General features: G+C 42.3%; 1 protein-coding gene across 1 annotated transcript in view; it reads right to left on the bottom strand.

Moving 5' to 3' along the window:
• The window catches only part of SNCAIP (synuclein alpha interacting protein), a 75,974-nt gene that overhangs the window by 44,996 nt on the left and 13,703 nt on the right, over window positions 1-17,275 (bottom strand).

The following is a 17,275-nucleotide window of genomic DNA, read 5'->3' as shown; positions in this document are numbered from 1 at the left end:
TGTGTTCTTTGCTATTGGGCACAACCAAGGAATAAAAGAACATGAGATAAATGTGTACTCAGGTCTAAAACTTCTGCAACAGCCTCTGGCTATGACTGATTCTTGGTGTGAACGTGGGATAAATATTATTAAAGTTCCCTAAATTTAGGCTGCTGGTCCTTCTTCTTCCTGCTGGGATATGCTCTAAATGGAGTCAGAGAAGTTCTGGAACCAAGTTAAGGGTTCTGAGCCTGGATGCCATATAACTGTCAGTAAGTTCTTTCCCCCAGATCTACCACAATTTTGCCTGAGGTTTCAGAGGGTCTGCAGTATGCAGTCCACCTCTGAGGCCGTCCTGGCTCCGGCATTTTGGTATCTAAAAAGAGAATCCTGTGAGCTGTGGAAGGAAGGCTGGATTCTCTCCAATAAGCAACGTGTAACAGAGAATGTTCCAGAAGGTATGTAGATGGTCTTAGGCTGCTGCTTTTCTTTCCTTTTGTTGGCTCTAGTCCTTCATTGTACACAGTGCTTGGCACAGAGACGACAATTAACAAATCCTAGTATGTGAATTTGAATCTCACTTTGCACAGCACATTAAATCTTTAAAAAGGTACAAAGTGCATCCTTCTGAGGGATTTACAGTTTAATTTCACAGGGGACAAAAGTCCTGTTAATAAACTCAGAGGAGTGATAATCACCAGTAAGAGCTAGATTTTCTTAGGTTATTTATGAAATGTAAATATGCAAAGGCAAAGACTAATTCCAGTTGGTCCCTTATAAATTTAAACATTCTCTACCTTTTTTATGTCCTTTTCTCTCTAAAAATGTAAAGTCATGAAAAATTAATGTCTGCCAGAAATTTCTGCCAAGCCTTTCTCTCTTCCTTTCAATAACACATGGTTACTTACTTATTTAAAACAGCAGAGAGATAGTGGACATGGAGTTTATAAGGTGTAAATATGCCTTTAATTTTATTCATCAACTTTCTGAAAAGCTTTAAATACAGTGGGGAAAAAATATATATTCGTAGACACTTCTGAGATACATACTTATTATTAGGTATGATATTGCTAATATTTTGCCAATTACCTTGATTTCTTTGGAACTTCTAGAAAACGTGCATCTCAGAATGTAATAAAAAAATTTTAAGCCACATAACTTAGTGGGTCAATACAATGAGTGCATTGTACCAATATATTTATGCATTATTTAAGGTCGTGGGTTCAGAGGGCTACTCTTTTATGTTGGCTTTATTTACATGTGAAATTTTTTCCAAGTGATACAGGGAAATGGATACCATATGTTTCCCAGCTGTTTTGTTCTGACAGGAGCCGTTAAGAACGCTCTATGGAAATGAATTCTGTCTGAGTCTTAGGAAAACACTTCTTTCCACAGAAGGGTCTAGAAACTGAAGCAGGAGCATCAACATTTAGGCTTGTCATCCTTCACCTTACTCAAACCTATGACTCTTTTTGAGGCTGAGGGTGAAATCTATGCTTTCTAGTCTATGTCTTGACTGCCAAGAAAAAAAAAAAAAAATCCCGGTCATGAAAAATGGATTATTTAATGGGTCTTCATGAAAATGCTCTAATTTATTGCTATATCATATACTTGGATGAGAAGAAGGGCAATTTTATGCTATACACAAAGACAAAATTCAGTTAGTTTATTGCTCCTAAGTTTGGCAAAGGATATTTTAAGAATAACACAGAAAAAGGGCTATTAATGACTGTTAAGATTTTTGCTTCCAATTCTTTAAGTCTACTAAAAATTTCACTCATACTATTATTCTACCCCAATACTATAATAAATTTCTTATCATGCATGGAAACAAAGTTCAGACTACCTATGCTTCCTAGGAAGATTTTTGAGGCTAAATTTGCTTTCTGGAAATCATGAATAAAGTCTTCACATGTTAACAAAATTTAAATCCCCCCCAATTTTATCTATCTTAGATCTTTACCAGCTCCATGAGAACAGGGTCTGCGACTGATTTATCTCTCTATCCCTCAAAGTCACCCAGAAAATTGCTTTACGTAAGTAGGTTCTTAATGACTTTTTGATTGAATGGATTCATTTTTAACATCTTACAAAAGTAAACATGCCTAATATGCCTTAAATCTGTCTGATTGTGTCACAAATTTTCTAAAATGGTCAGTAGGTAAATGGACATGTAATTGATGCTGATGTATAGGCCACAATTATCTCTTTCAATCTAGCTGGCACTTGGAATGCCTCTGAGCTTTCTTTAGCAGGGTATTTCCACCCGCCTGCTGACCGTCCCTGCCCAGCAACTTATTGGACAAGCATTTCTTGCGGGCCTAGGGTGTGCAAGGACTCCTGACAGGCAGCATTTCCAGTGCAGGGGGCCTTGTCTCTCTCCACCCTTGCCAACTTCCTCCCCTGCCCCTCTTCCCCTAACACATCCCCACTCTACTCCTCTTCCCTAACCACATTCCTCATGGTCCTGGCCCGGATAACCACATGACCTCCGTGCACTCTCCCAAGCCAGCCATCTCCAGGGCATTCTGGATCCTTCTCTGTCCATGACTGTTGCCCAGCACCCCTCAGGCACTAAGTCTTGCGGTGGCCTCATCCTCAATCCCTCTTAAATCTGAACCCTTTTCTTCATCCTCATTAAACTGACTGGGTCACACTGGGACTCTCTCCCACAGTCTCAGCAAGGTTTCCCCTGCTTCCCTGGGTCTCCTTGTCCAGTCCTGAGTTATCCCTCTTCAGATAAGTCTGATTTTGTCACTCAAAATCAGCTCAAATACCTCTGGTGGCCCTGGACTGCCCATATGTCTGCAGTGTCCCTGCAGTATCTACGATGGCACACAGAAACCATGCATGCCAAAGACCCCTGATTTGTGGAGTGAGAACACTGTTCACCTATCAGTCCCCTTTCTTCCTCCTAATTAATTTAAGGAGTCTCGCGTTGGTGCTAGAGTGAACTGGACTTCTCTCCAAAACTTACAATGCCCCAACAGAACAATGGGACTGCAGGCCCCGGGCGCGGAGACTTTCATAAGTAAAGAATTAATAGGAATGTTTTATACTTGTCACATTCATCTTAATGATGACCTTGAATGTATTGCAAGTGACTTTGATTTTCTTTTTTTTTTTTTTTTTTTGAGACAGAGTCTCACTCTGTTGCCTGGGCTAGAGTGAGTGCCGTGGTGTCAGCCTAGCTCACAGCAACCTCAAACTCCTGGGCTCAAGCGATCCTCCTGCCTCAGCCTCCCGAGTAGCTGGGACTACAGGCATGCACCACCATGCCCGGCTAATTTTTTCTATATATATATTTTTAGCTGTCCATATAATTCTTTCTATTTTTAGTAGAGATGGGGTCTCGCTCTTGCTCAGGCTGGTCTCGAACTCCTGAGCTCAAACGATCCGCCCACCTCGGCCTCCCAGAGAGCTAGGATTACAGGCGTGAGCCACCTCGCCCGGCCTGATTTTCTATATATTAGTCACATAAAGTTTCTTTTAAAAACAAAGTTGTTTCTTTTAAAAGTAAGGTGTTTCAGAAAAGTAAATTAAATAAATAATAGTACAAGTGGTATACAGATAAGGCAAAAATAACAGAGGTAGACCTTGGACAGAACACACGTTGTGGAAATGATACTTTAATTACTAGGTTTGGGAAGCCCCGGACTTCAGGGTAATAGCTAATTTCTTTAGCATGGTATGTAGCAGTTCTTTTATTCATTTTAAAATTTACCTTCTGGTCTCATCATTCATGATTCCCAAGTCTCTAATTTTTCTCTGAACCTCCATTGCTGAATTCCCTGTTCCTGGATACACCATGCTCTCCCTTCCTTGTTCATGCCTTTGGGGTTTTTAGCCCTTTCCTACACTGCCCTGTTATCCTCTCTGCCTAGATTCAGGCGTAGCTCACAAGATTCCACTCAGGTATTACTTCCTAGGTGCATTTCCTCTAACCCTCCCAGGAAATAGTTGCTCTTTGCTTCTCAGTGTCCTAACAACATCTGCATGTACTCTGAGTTGGGCATTTCTGAAGTTCTGTTCCAACACCTCTCTCATGCATGTCTTCCCTTTTCTCCTGAGAGTTCCTCAGGGCAAAGATTGCCTGAGAACCAACTTGTGCCTATAACCAGCCTTTTTTCTAGCACAGTGCCTTGAAGATGTTGGGGATCTGTATCTTAATCTTTCAATGAATGAATGAAGGGAAGAGGGAGAGAGGGAGGAAGGAAGGAATATTTCAGAATATGCCAAGTATAGTAAATAAATATGAGTCTTGTCACAATGAGTCACTCTTGCCACATTTTGGGCATACTTACTGTGATGAATATTTTAAAGACAGTGCTAGCAAGCTGCTGAAGATGTTCAGACATGTGGAAGATGTGCTGCCTATTGAAATACTTTCAACTGTTTCCTACAATAAGTTCTAAGCCTCAGTTTCCTCATCTGTAAAATGAAGGATTTAGATCACACGATTGCTAAGACCCGATCCACTCCTAAATTTCTGGGACTGTATGGAATGTCTACAAATAACAGGGCTCTTTATTCCGAGTGACTCACTGTGAAACACTATAATTCCTCTGGATCGGTGTCTTTCACCAGATCCTCACAAATTTATAATTATGAGGCTGAGCTGATTGCTGACACAGAAAAACTCTTTGGCTCTTAGGACTGATAAATTAGTATTTTCTTAGGAAGATAATGTACAGTTTGCTGTTGCAACAGTAGATCCAATTTTCAAGACCGAATGTCAATGCTGGCTCCCAACATGTCTGTTTTACTTCTAAATATGGAGTTATGTGTCTATATTAGAAAAATTAGCTTGAAACATCAAGAAGAGAAAGAAAAGGGGCCATGCCTTTAGGATAAAATAGTGTTCTACTTTTTTTTTTTCCAAGTTAAATGGTTTCTATTTTCCATGAGAAACAAAGTGGTCGGCTTTAGTTGTAATTGCCTTAAAATGTATTTAACAATACACTTCACTTCCACAGCTACTGGACACCTTGGCACCTTCAAGGACACACCTTCCACGTTCTCCCACGTTCCATTTCCTTCCATTTTCACTTCAAAGGGAGGGACATAGTGAAAGATTAGGAGTATCAGTGTTAGAGACCTGCGTTTTCTCAATCCTCTGTAAACTGAAATCTGTAGTGGACCCACCTAGTGCCAACACCTCAGACTCTGTGAGAAGTGACGACAGGTGGCTCATACCATCTCCCGACAGCAGGAAGAAGGGCACGGGGGCTGAGCGGGGCTGCTTGCCGTGTGCTTTTCTGCAATGCCCTCAGAGGTGAGAGTGTAACCTGATCCAAGAAAGGGCTGAGTTAACTCTGGGTTTGGAGAACTGTGTTGGGAAGAGTGAAGTGAACGTGTGTTTGAGGAATGCATGTTTCTGGAATGTTCCCATGAGGTTGCTTGCTCATCCCTTTCATTGATGCCACAGACCCTTTAAGAAGGGTATTTTGAGGCCGAGGGGGAAATACAGACGACTTTATTATTATAAAAATTCCAGCCAATGATCTGTTCCCATCAGGACATTAAAATAAGGTGGGAAAAGATTCATTGATTTGGGTTCTAAACTTCCTGTCTTTCATGGCCACTGACCTCAAGCAGCTGCTGCCAAACCTGTCAGAGTCACCTGCTGTCATTCCTGCCCGGCACTGTCATGACCTGCTCACACGACTCTGTGCCCTCTCTGCCCCCGTTTTCTTTGTTCTGGGAAAACTCATTGAAATCCTCAAGCCCTATTACCCTGGACAGGGCAGATCCTCCTTCATCGAAGAGGCATATTCTATCATGAAATCAGACTCAATATTTTGACAACTTTAAACCTTTGGTCTTCAAAAGTACAGTTTCCATAGAATAGCAGTTGGTGAGTCTGTGGAAAGCACGTGGTATCCTGTCATCTGAAAAGTATGCTGACTTTCACTGACACAAGCAGAACCTTGTGAGTGGATTAAGTTTTGTGTCCATGCCAGGCCCGCTTGCCGGGGTTCCTTTCTTGCTTCCCTCCCTCTCTGTGCGGAAACGTAGAGACAGAGGGAGAGAGAGAGAGGGAGGGAGACAGACAGAGAGAGAGAGACACCGAGGGACAGTGAAAGACTCCCCAGCCCAGCGTGGGTTCCGGCCGTGCCGGCGCGCACTTCCCAGCTTTAACTGGAGGTGGCGACGTTTCACAGTCTGCTCCGCTGTCAAGGACAAAGGACCACGTTGAGAGAGGACCAGAGGCAGACGGAGCAGGCGGGTAGGCGGTTGGAAAATCCCTACCCTCTACTCCCCATCTCTAACCCAAGGCTGCCGAAATGCCTGTTTATTTTACTTCTAAATATGGATTATGTGTCCACACTAGAAAATTAGCTGTAGACACCAAGAGAAAAAAGAAAAAAATGTCTTCAGGGTACAAGAGTGTTCCCTACTTTTTTTTTTTTTGCTGAAAGTTAAATGCATTCTATTTTCCATGAGAAAGTAGTAAGTGAGTGAAACCTGGTTTTATTTTGAGAGGGATACACCGTAAGGTCACGAGGGAGGAGAGATGGAAGACCCAGTGCTGGCGTGCAGCCTGCTCTTGCTCCTGGCAGGCCTGGGTCCACCCTCTCAAGCTCCTCCTCGGTGGCCTGGGCCTGGGTGCAGGGCTGGGGCGAGCACAGGCAGGTGCAGCGGCACAAAGCAAAGCGGGAGGAAGAGCAGACAGCAGCTCTTCCCAGGACGGGCGAACAGCAGAGCCACTGTGCCTGCGTCTGCAGGGGCAGCTCAGGACACGCTTCGCAGGATCGCTATACAGAGTGGAAGGAAGGTTTAAATGTATTTTAAGAATTCCACAAAATGATATTTCTTAATCAGAATTTTCCTAAAGTGTCCTCTATTTGATACTTTAAAATTGCCAATGCATTTGTGTAAGGCTTTCTATGTTTCTCAGTACAAGGTATGATTTCATCGGAGATTTTCCCAGCTCTGGAGGATGGATAAGCAGTTCTGACGTATTCTCACTTGAAAATAAATGAGAACTCAGGGAATTTTAAGTGTAATGTGGAAAATTACATAGTATGCCGACTGTTCGACCAGGACTGAGGTTCCCTGACTCTAACTTTCCTTCCATAACACTGGAGGACTGCCTTATGGAAATTAAAATTATTCCCTAAAGATGTAATTCACATTTTTTCTATTTGGGTCACATATAGGCAATGGAATCCCAGAAACCAGAGGCAAAACCTGGTCATGCTCATTTCAGATTTACTTTAAGTTCCAAACTGCTCTCTGCCTAAATTTTGGTAACTATTTACTATGAATGTTCTATGTGGGAGCAAAGTTAAATTTTTTTTTTTCCGTTTTTTTTTTTTTTTTTTTTTTGAGACGCGGTCTTGCTCTGTCACCTAGGCTAGAGTGCAGTGTTACAATCATAGTTCACTGCAGCCTCAAACTCCTGGCCTCAAGCAATTCTCCTGTCTCAACCTCCCCAAGCGCTGGGATTACAGGTGAGAGCCACTGCACTCAACTGGAAAATGGAAATGGTTTTTGGTAACAACATTTCTTAAAAACAGTTGAGTGGAAGAATTTCCCTCCTGTTTATTTTTGGCATGAAATTTAGCCTAAATTTAGAGTCATCTTATCACTGAGAATCTTTTCTTCTAGCTGTCAGTTCCTTCAACAGGTTAGAGGTGGCGATTTGTTTTTTTAATGTAAGCAAGAAATGCAGGAATATAACAAAGTATAGTCAGTGTTAAAATAATTGGTAATTGGCAGAATGCTAAAGTGCCCTTATAGAGTTCATTCATTCAACACACATTTGATGAATGTTTTCTATGCACATGGTTCTAGGGGCGTAAGGGTGAAAGAAATGGACATAATCCTGCCCAAACAATAATGCAAGTACACCGAAGAATCAAAAATTACAAAATGCAAAGTGCTTTGAGGGTACTAGGATAGAGAACAGCTGAGAAATCTCATCAAGGAAGTGACATTTAAGCTAAGATCTGGGGGATTAGAAGAAGCCAATTATGTGAGGATCTGGGGGAAAATAAGACAGAAAAGATGATTTTGTGAAGAAGATTTTAGTAGAAGGAAGTACACTCATAATGTCTAAAGCAGAAGAGAATCTGGCAGGTTCCGTAGCTCTTCTTGCTAGAGCAGAGTGAGTTGGGGATCAAGGGGTCGAAGCTGAAGTTGCGGAGAGTTATCAGGGACCCACCCATTGGGGGGTTTTATTGGCTACAACTAAGAGTTTGGCTTTTATTTTAGCTGAAATAGGGCATCCCTGAGGGGGTGTCACAGAGGAGTTTGTCCACACATGGCAGAAGGAGCGAGGGAACTCTCTGGAGCTGCTTTTATAAAGGCAATAATTCCATTCATGAGGGCCCCACCCTCATGACCTAATCATCTCCCCAAAGACTCTGCCTCTGAATACCATCACCCTGAGGGTTAGGGTTCAACATAAGAGTTTTGGAGGCACCCAAACATTCAGTGTATAGCACAGGGATATACTTTGAGCACAGAAGACTCAGGACCTGGTGACGGAGTGTCGTGGAGCACGAGAGAGGGAAGAGTCTGGTTCAGCAACTGAGTGGATGTTTCAGTAAGCTGAGTGCTGTTTACTGCGAGGAGAGTCTGAGGAGGAACATGTTAGGGGTGGGGATTCAAGAATTCCTCGTTAGAATTCCATGAGACATCCAATGTTGACATTAAATGGGCCGTTAAGTAGGAGGCTGGAGTGTGGAGATTAGCAGCAGCACATAGATGGTCTTTGAAGCCGTGAGAATGGATGAGGTATCTGCTGAGAGGCTGAGGGGAGAGATGGAGGGTCCTATTGAATATGTAGTCCCATTGGGCTATTTAAAGGTCAGGTAGAGAAGGAGGAGGAGTTGTAAAAGAGACTAAGGAGATGTCAGAGTGTTAGGAGAAAAATGAGGAGACGGGTGGTCTCGCAAAGCCAAGAGAAGAAATTGTTTCCAGAAAGGAGTGGCCAATAGTCTCAAATAATGCTGAGAGGCCAAGAAAGATGGGAATAACGAAGTGCTGATGGATTTGACAACGTGGAAGTCACATTGGAGATGCTGAGGGTGGCTAGGAAGTGGGGAACAGGAGAAGGAGTTTTCCATAACTCTTTAGTGCAGGATGAGAGCTCCTAGAGCGGGTTTTGTTTGTTTTTAAGATGAGAGGGTAGAGAGCATTGGCATGATGAGGGTGACGGCCCCATAGAGAGGAAGAGATTAATGGTGCAGATGAAAGAGGAAATAACTGAAGGATCAGGGTGCCAAACCAAATGGAGGGAAGCAAAATACCAGCTGTCTCATACTTCCATGATGATACGAAACCCCAAGCAGCAAGGGTTCCTTTCACCTCTTTGCACGTTCATTTGTCCATGGACACCGCAGGTAGACAGTGAGCGCAGAGCCCAGGCACTGCAAATACCGCCATGAACAAACTCGCCCAAGCGAGTTTTTAGTCTACTAGGGAAAACTGATACTAAACCAATATCACATTATCGATATTTTTTAAAACACAGATATTTAAAGAGGGAAAGTACAGGGAGCTAGGAAATATTAAATAATGTGAGTTGTGGGGAGAGTGCTGATCTCCTCTGGGCCTGCAATGTCCAATGTAGGAGCCACTAGAAACCTGTGGCTATTAAGCACTTAAGATGTGGCTGGTGGTACTTGTCAAAATGTTAATAGTTTAGATTTATTGGGTTAAATAAAGTACATTATGAAGTTAACCCATCTATTTATAATTTTTTAAAAAAACTTTTAAGTTTCATATGTGGCTTGTATTATATTTCTATTGGACAGTGCTAGTCCAGAGAGTCAGGTAAAGGGGCCCTAATGAGGTGACTTCAGAGGTGAAAAGGGAAAGGGAAGGACGTCCCATGTGAAGGAACAGAGCACATCTGAAGAACTGGAGGAGGCTCCTTGCTGTGACTGGGGCAGAAGGCAGGGGGACAATGGCATGCAAGGATGCTTGCTGGTCCAGGAGATCACCCTGGGCCTTGAAGGTCATATAAGAGAGTTTCCCGTTGCATATCTTTTTTTTTTTTTTTTGAGACAGAGTCACTCTGTTGCCCAGGCTGGAGTGCCGTGGCATCAGCCTAGCTCACAGCAACCTCAAACTCCTAGGCTTAAGCAATCCTACTGCCTCAGCCTCCCGAGTAGCTGGGACTACAGGCACGCGCCACTATGCCCAGCTAATTTTTTTTTCGGTATATATTTTAAATTGTCCATCTAATTTCTTTCTATTTTTAGTAGAGACGGGGTCTCGCTCTTGCTCAGGCTGGTCTCAAACTCCTGAGCTCAAACGATCCACCCGCCTCGGCCTCCCATAGTGCTAGGATTACTGGTGTGAGCCACCGCGCCCGGCCCCCATTGCATATCTTGAGAACCAACCTGGGAAATCATTGCCTGATTCTGAGCAGAGAGTGACGTGATGAGATTTGCATTTTTGAAAAGATCACCACCATGTCTCATTAAGGATCATGGGTTAGCGTCTAGGCGACCTATGTCAGTGCTTCTCAAACTTGGATGGGCATAAATGAATCACCTGGGGATTGAGCCTGTTAAACTGCGGATTGTGATTCCAGAGTCTGAGGTGAGGCCTGAGAGTCTGCATTTCTCACAGCCACCCAGGTGATGCTGACAGTTTTGGCCCGGATCAGACTGTGAGACGCAAGGGCCTGAGCCAGTGAGGGTCACGGAAGGGACAGGCCTTTCGTGGATGACTCCTCACTCTCTCAGCGGGTCCTTCACCTGTGCAATTCTAGGATTTTGTTTCTACTACTTGAGTTTACTTTATGATTAAGGAAGTATGTGAACAGAGGGGTCATTTGAAATGGGAAGACAGAGCTCAGTTAATATTGGAAGGCAAAAGAACAAGGATCTGCTTTTGCTGAGAAGTGGGGTACTGTACGAGATGCTATGAAGCTCCCAAACCAGAAACTTCCCCCCCACACACTCATACTTCTGGCTTAGACGGGGAAGATAGGACAGGGGAAACTACTTCTCCCTGTGACAGGATCTAGGCTTCTGAGAGAGGAGTCACTGCGAAGCTACACCAGGTACAAGGCACTTTGCTTGGCTTCAGATTTTCCTGTCCCTATGCTTTGGTTCTTTCCCTCCCTGCCTAAATGATGCTTCTTTCTGGACTTCTGATTTCTCGTCCTTCCTTATTGCAGATTTCCTTAAACTCATTTCTACGAACAGGAAGTTTCTTTAATTATCAGTTTTGAGGGCAGAAGATATGTTTCTGGGAATCAAATAAAAATAAACCAAAAGCACAGGAGAGGACACTGTGAGTTTCTGCTCCTAAGTTTTCTTTCCCACTACTGACGCTCTTAATTCCACTGCTGTAAACCTTTTAGAAAAGCAGGTCGCTGCGGTGCTTATGCTTATGGTTAAGCAAAAAGAAGAAATGTTTAAGAGAAGAGAAGAAGGGGCAAAGATGCAACGTATTCAAGCTCTGCTACGTCTAGCCCCTTTTATCATTTTCAATACCACCGGAGTTTTATTTTCACTTTTCTGTCCCCCGCTACCCCCATCTTTACCCACACTGACTTAGGTCCTTCTTTTCAGAAACATAAACGGAGTGTTAATGGATTAAAGGTAGAGATGGTCTCTCCCTTTGGACAGAGCAGGCAGCTCTACTTTCATGGGTAAGTTCTGTGCTCCACTCAAAATGATGGTCATGCATATTCCGTAGCAACAAAAAAAAGCAGCAAAGTTGTCCTCACATTGTGATTACAACTGTACAAAATAATATGCCTCAGGGGAAAAAAAAATACTTGAAAGAGAAATGAAGTAATTTTGATTCGGTGGCAAGGTTATTGGCAGTTTTTAACTTTCCATTTTTTTTTATAATAGATTATATCACCTTTTAAATTATAATTTTGGTAAATAAATAATTGTTTTATTTCATAAACATTCTCTACTAGATGTTTTACCATTTGTAAATTTTTACTCTGGTGAAGTAAACTGAGATATTTTGTCATAAATGTTAGATTGTTTTGCTGTATCAAGTTGAAGTATTCATTTTCTCAATTGAGATGTTAGCAAACGTGTTTCCCTATTCTTTGGAGTCCAGTTTATATTGCATCATGTGAAATGGACTAATCAGCAGGCTTTTCCATTTAAACTGCCATGCCAACCTTCACTTTCATGCTTTCAGCATTAAACCTTAATATAAATTGAAAACAGGAGGTTTATATATTTAGCATCATCAACTATGTCACAGCAGTGTCCACAGGATAAATTTCATGACAACTTATTATTTTAGGTGCTGGCTGAAATCCTTCAAAATCTTAGAATACCATGTATTCTATTTTCATAGTTTCAGGGTTTGTCACAAAATTTGTATGCATAAGGTCTAAAAATATAGCAAATTTGCAGTGCTTTTAAACATACATCCAAAGTGACTTTTACCAGATATCAAGCTTAAAAAGTGTGGCTCCTTTACTCAATGTCACACAAGGAACATCTTATATTATTTATGCATAAAACTGCTTTCAGAATCTACTCTCAAACACATCACAGGGTCATTTGTTAAAATTACATAACTGAATATTCAAACCTCAGCACATATAAGCTTTCAGATGCAAAGCTGCTTTAATATTTATCTACCTTCTTTCATAAGAAAATTATACAATGAGCTTAGCAGATACATATTTTGAAAGAATCACAAGACATTTAAAGCACCATGAATTGAAACAAATGTGTATTTGAATGTCCAATTAATTTTTAAAAACTCTAAGTCAATGAAATTAAATATGGTTTGATTTGAATACCATATGTCACCATAAAGTATTTTTGGTCCTCATTTGAAGAAAACCATTGAGCTGAGTTAATATTGGCTGCCTTGTGCTGTCCTCTTTTCCCACAGGAGTAACAGGTATTGAACAGAGCATGTGTGCAAAGGTTTCACAAATAACTTACATTTTTAGGTGCAAAATTTTCACACATAACTTCCTTTGCTGCTAATTTTACCCCACACTAGTTGCTACATGTGGTTCCTTGGACTAAATTACTCCCTAACTGATTCAACTTCATGGGAGCTCTGGAGGCAACCTCAGTTTCCTTGTCAATAAAATAGGCCCAACAGTGGTCCTCCCTCAGAGGATTATTTTGAGGAGAAATAAGCTGCTCACAGAGAACCTGGCCCCATGCCTGGGACGCCGATTGCCTATGAAACAGCTCAGAAACCCCAATAGCACCTGCGCAGCTCCCAGCACGGGCAGTTTGTGCTTGGGCTTCCCATGCCTAGTCTTTCACTTCCCTCCCACATTCCTGTATCTCCAATTTCCTCGCACTTCCTTTCTTTCAAAACCACTATTTCTCACAAAAACTTGAAATGCAGTCCTAGTGCGGTAAAATTGATGGAGAATGGTTTAAAATATTATTCCCGTGAGGAACAGGAATTCAATGGGAATCAAAGCCTTTGGCTAAAGGAAGGGCACTCAGAGCGCGGGTGTGTGGGCCTTGGTGAGCAAGCGGCAGGTGCAGGGAGACGCTCCCAGGCCTCTGACAACAATTGGCCACCGGCCGTTCCTGGAGGCCGTTGCTGGAGCTGCCTCAGGGTGCAGAATGAAGTGAGGTGAGCCCTGGGGTATATGTCTCACAGAGGGGCTTCCAGAGGCCACCAGCAGGACTCAGTTTACACTTCTGCTCCTCCTGGGACACTTGGAAAGCAGGTAGAAAGGACAGGCCCACTTGGGAAGGCAGGAAAGGTTTGTGGCAAACCCTGGGGGCTGTTCCGTGGGGTGACAGTTTCTGACCAGACCATACGTGGAGTGACTTTGGGTTTGGTTCTGGGTCCTCCAATTTAAGAGGGATGCTGGTAAGCTGCAGTGCACCCACTAGAGAGCAAAAAGAATGAGCAGGGTACACTTCAAACTGTGGAGGGAAATGTTAAGCTGGAGAAGACAAGACCAGGAGGGACTGCTCCCTTCACACACTTAGTGGCACTCTTGTCGGGGAGGCATTGTCCTTCACCGTGGTTCCAAAGGAAGAACCAGGATTGACGGGTGGAAATTCTGGGGACGCTGATTTGGGCTGAACAACATTTATGGATGGCTGTCTCATAAGACTGTGCACTCCCTGTCACTGAAACGATGAAGTACGGGCAGGATGACCCCATGGTTGGGGTAAGGATCACTTTCAAAGATCTAATTGCTTTTGGACTACATGCATTTTTTTTTTTTTTGCCTTTTGAAATAAACTTTTTATTTATAAATAATTTTTAAGTTTTTCATTTATAAACGTTAACACAATAGTTGCAAAACCAAGACCAGTACAAAGAACAGCTGCACACTCTATCCACATTCATCAGTGGTCAACATTCTACCCGTTTGCTTCGTTATTTACACTGACTTGCACTTTCTCTCAGACTAGATGATTTTTAAGGGCCCTTCTCGTACTGAGAGTTATGATTCTACATGCTGAGGCTTCTTTCCAGGTCACAGGCTGTTAGGAAAAGTGGAATCCCACTGGCTGTGCTCTTCACTGCACTTAGCATAAAATCTGAACTCCTGGGAGTCTGATCATCCCTCTGCCCTCATCTCCTCCCACCCCTCACTGCTGATCATCGTGCTGCAGCTACACTGGTTTTCTTTCTCTTCCTCTTACTTGCTGAGCTCATTCCTGGCTCGGGGACTTTGTGCTTGCTAGCTCCTCTGCCTTTGACACTCTTGGGTAGGGCCGTCTTACATTTCTGACCCCTCAGCCTTCCCTCCCCAGTTCCCACAAGTTGATCCACCACCTCGCCTCCTGTCACCTCTTCTCACTCTCTGTAATGAGCATACCTATTTGTTTGCTTGCCTTGTGGCTCTCACCCCCACTAGCATATAAGCTCCATGAGCACAGGGGCTTCATCTGTCTTATTCTTTACCATGTTCCCAGCGCCTGGGTCAGAGAATACTCAACAGATATTGTTGAATAAATAAAGAAGAAAGCAAATGAGAACATCTGGTCAAAGACTTGTTAATACATATGAGGATGGATGTTGACATTTGCCAACCTATACAAAATAGAAAGTGCTTAATGTATTCTAGAAAGGCAAAGAGAAGTGGTGGGGTATATTCTAAGAGACAGAAGGTTTAGGGAAAAGTTTCCCTGGAGGGTGGCTCATCCCAAAGATGTGGACTTTTCTCAGAAGCCAAAGTGCATTCTGCTTTCAGCCCTTTGTAAGAATGGAAATTCGCTAGCATTTCTGGAGAGCGAACTCCCCTGTAGGTGGTTGATACAAGAAAGACAGGGTGGGGAGGGTTATTTGCACATCTGAGTGCCCATGGAACTGACTGAGCATGCCCCAATCCTTTCAGAAACTAGCTTTGAAAACTTCACCACGTTGGTATTTCTTTCAGAGGAGCCCACAGATAATTCTATGGCGATGCTGTGCACAGATGAATGTTTCCATGCCTTCCTTCTCCCAACATCACTCTCAATCTACCATAACGCGGTTTACCAGCCTCCAAATGGCCCATCGAATTGGAAATGTAAATGCACATGCAATCCCATTAAGAGGCCTGAGTCTTTCTCCCACAATCCATTTCCTGTCACGTCTAATTATTGCTGACGACCTTGAGCCCTGGGTCTTTGCTCTGGGTAAAGTCTAAAAGCTTCTGAACTTGAAACTGGCCTCCTCAACCACAGAAGAAAAGGCTAACACCACTTATTGTGGAAGGGGCTATAAGTTACAAGATCTAGAGAAAACTAAATGAACTAGCCCCAGGAAAAACAGTTGTTAAAAGTTTCTGTTTACTCATTTAATTCGGTAAGAGCACTCATTTAAAAGACGGAAAAAAGCTCACCACTTAATCAGGGAAAATACTAATTGTAAAAGTTTTAAGAGGATAATATCCTAAAATTAAATTATTGCCACTAAGTCCCAACTGTCTGAGAGGTAGTGTATGCAGTGGATAGGGTAACAGTCTCGTGGCAGACTCCCTGGGGTTGGGATCCTGGCTCTGCAGCTGAACTGCTGTGTGACTCCAGGCAAGATATTTAACTACTCATCTCTGTTGCTCAGTTTGCCCATCTGTAATATAACCATCCAAATAGACTTAACTCACAAGGATTTTAGGATTAATTGGGTTAATGTAAGTAGAGTACTTATAACAGTACCCAACACAATAAGCACTAATAACATATTTGCTATTATTTCATCTCTCTTATTTTCTACATCTAATTAAAGAAAAAAGAATCTTGTATCTGTGAAGTATCTTCAGATACATCATCCAACTTTGATCCTAACAACAGCCTGGAAACACTAGTGGAAGTTTCTTCCTCATTTTATAACTAGTCGCGGAATCGAGGTCATTTGGCTGATAAATGGCTGAACTCCGACTCGAACCCCGGTCTGGTGACTCTGAGGTTGGCAGACTCACCGCTGCAGTCTGCTGCCTGTGTCGCTGACCACAGTGATTGCTGAAACTTTGAAACAGGCACTGCTTTCTAAGGAGGCACATCCTTATAAGGCTTATAGCCAAAGCCTCTGTTAAACCCTATAGAAACTTGAGTGTTGCTGAAATAAAAAACTGAAGGTAAATGAAAACTTTTATTTGAACTTACAACTTATCTTCTGTGATGTTTCTGACCCAAACATTGAAGCATTACTTTCACTCTCACCAAAAACATGGAGATAAACAAACCTAGAAAGACATTATTTTCTCCATCTCATCTAAGCAAAATGTCAAAAGAAAACAAACAGTCCAGGGGAAAAGTAAATTAGTTTTGTTAAAGTCCTTTCAGTTAGAAAGGCCTAGAATTCTAGTAGCTGTATAGGTAAGGCACACTTATTTATTTTTAAACATGATATACGTAATTTGAGGATTATCTTAAGCCTTCCATCACCCATGGTTCTCAGAACTCTAGTTATTATCAGAGGAGGTCCAGCTTTGGCAAGGTTAATGGTGATGACTTAGAGTAATTACTTGGAAAAAATAATAAACATCATTTCATAGTTTAATACTATGGTATCATTCCCATCAATAACCTTTTTTATTTTCATTTTTGCCCATCACAGAGAGAAAAGCAGAGAGGCTTAATTTGATTTACAGACAGGAAAAAAAAACAAAAAACCCTGAATGTACTTTTTTTGGGTGGATAGGGCGAGGAGAAAAGGTTAACCAGCTGGTTTTCATCTATATGCCATAATTCTCTGTTTAGTTTACACTATTAAACTCCAAAGCTTTGCTTTAATCTTAACTGTTACAGTATGCCTTATTGCAGATTCTATCCTGTCGCATCCCTGATAGGGTTTCCGACTTTGGCAAAGCACCATCCCCCAAGCTGGTCCTTGCCATATGGGTAGTAAACGCATCCAACATTTTTTCATT

Source organism: Eulemur rufifrons, chromosome 17 (assembly GCF_041146395.1).
Source record: "Eulemur rufifrons isolate Redbay chromosome 17, OSU_ERuf_1, whole genome shotgun sequence".
Lineage (NCBI taxonomy): Eukaryota > Metazoa > Chordata > Mammalia > Primates > Lemuridae > Eulemur > Eulemur rufifrons.
The sequence above is the reverse complement of the archived record's forward strand: the minus strand, read 5'-3'. Positions and strand labels throughout refer to the sequence as shown.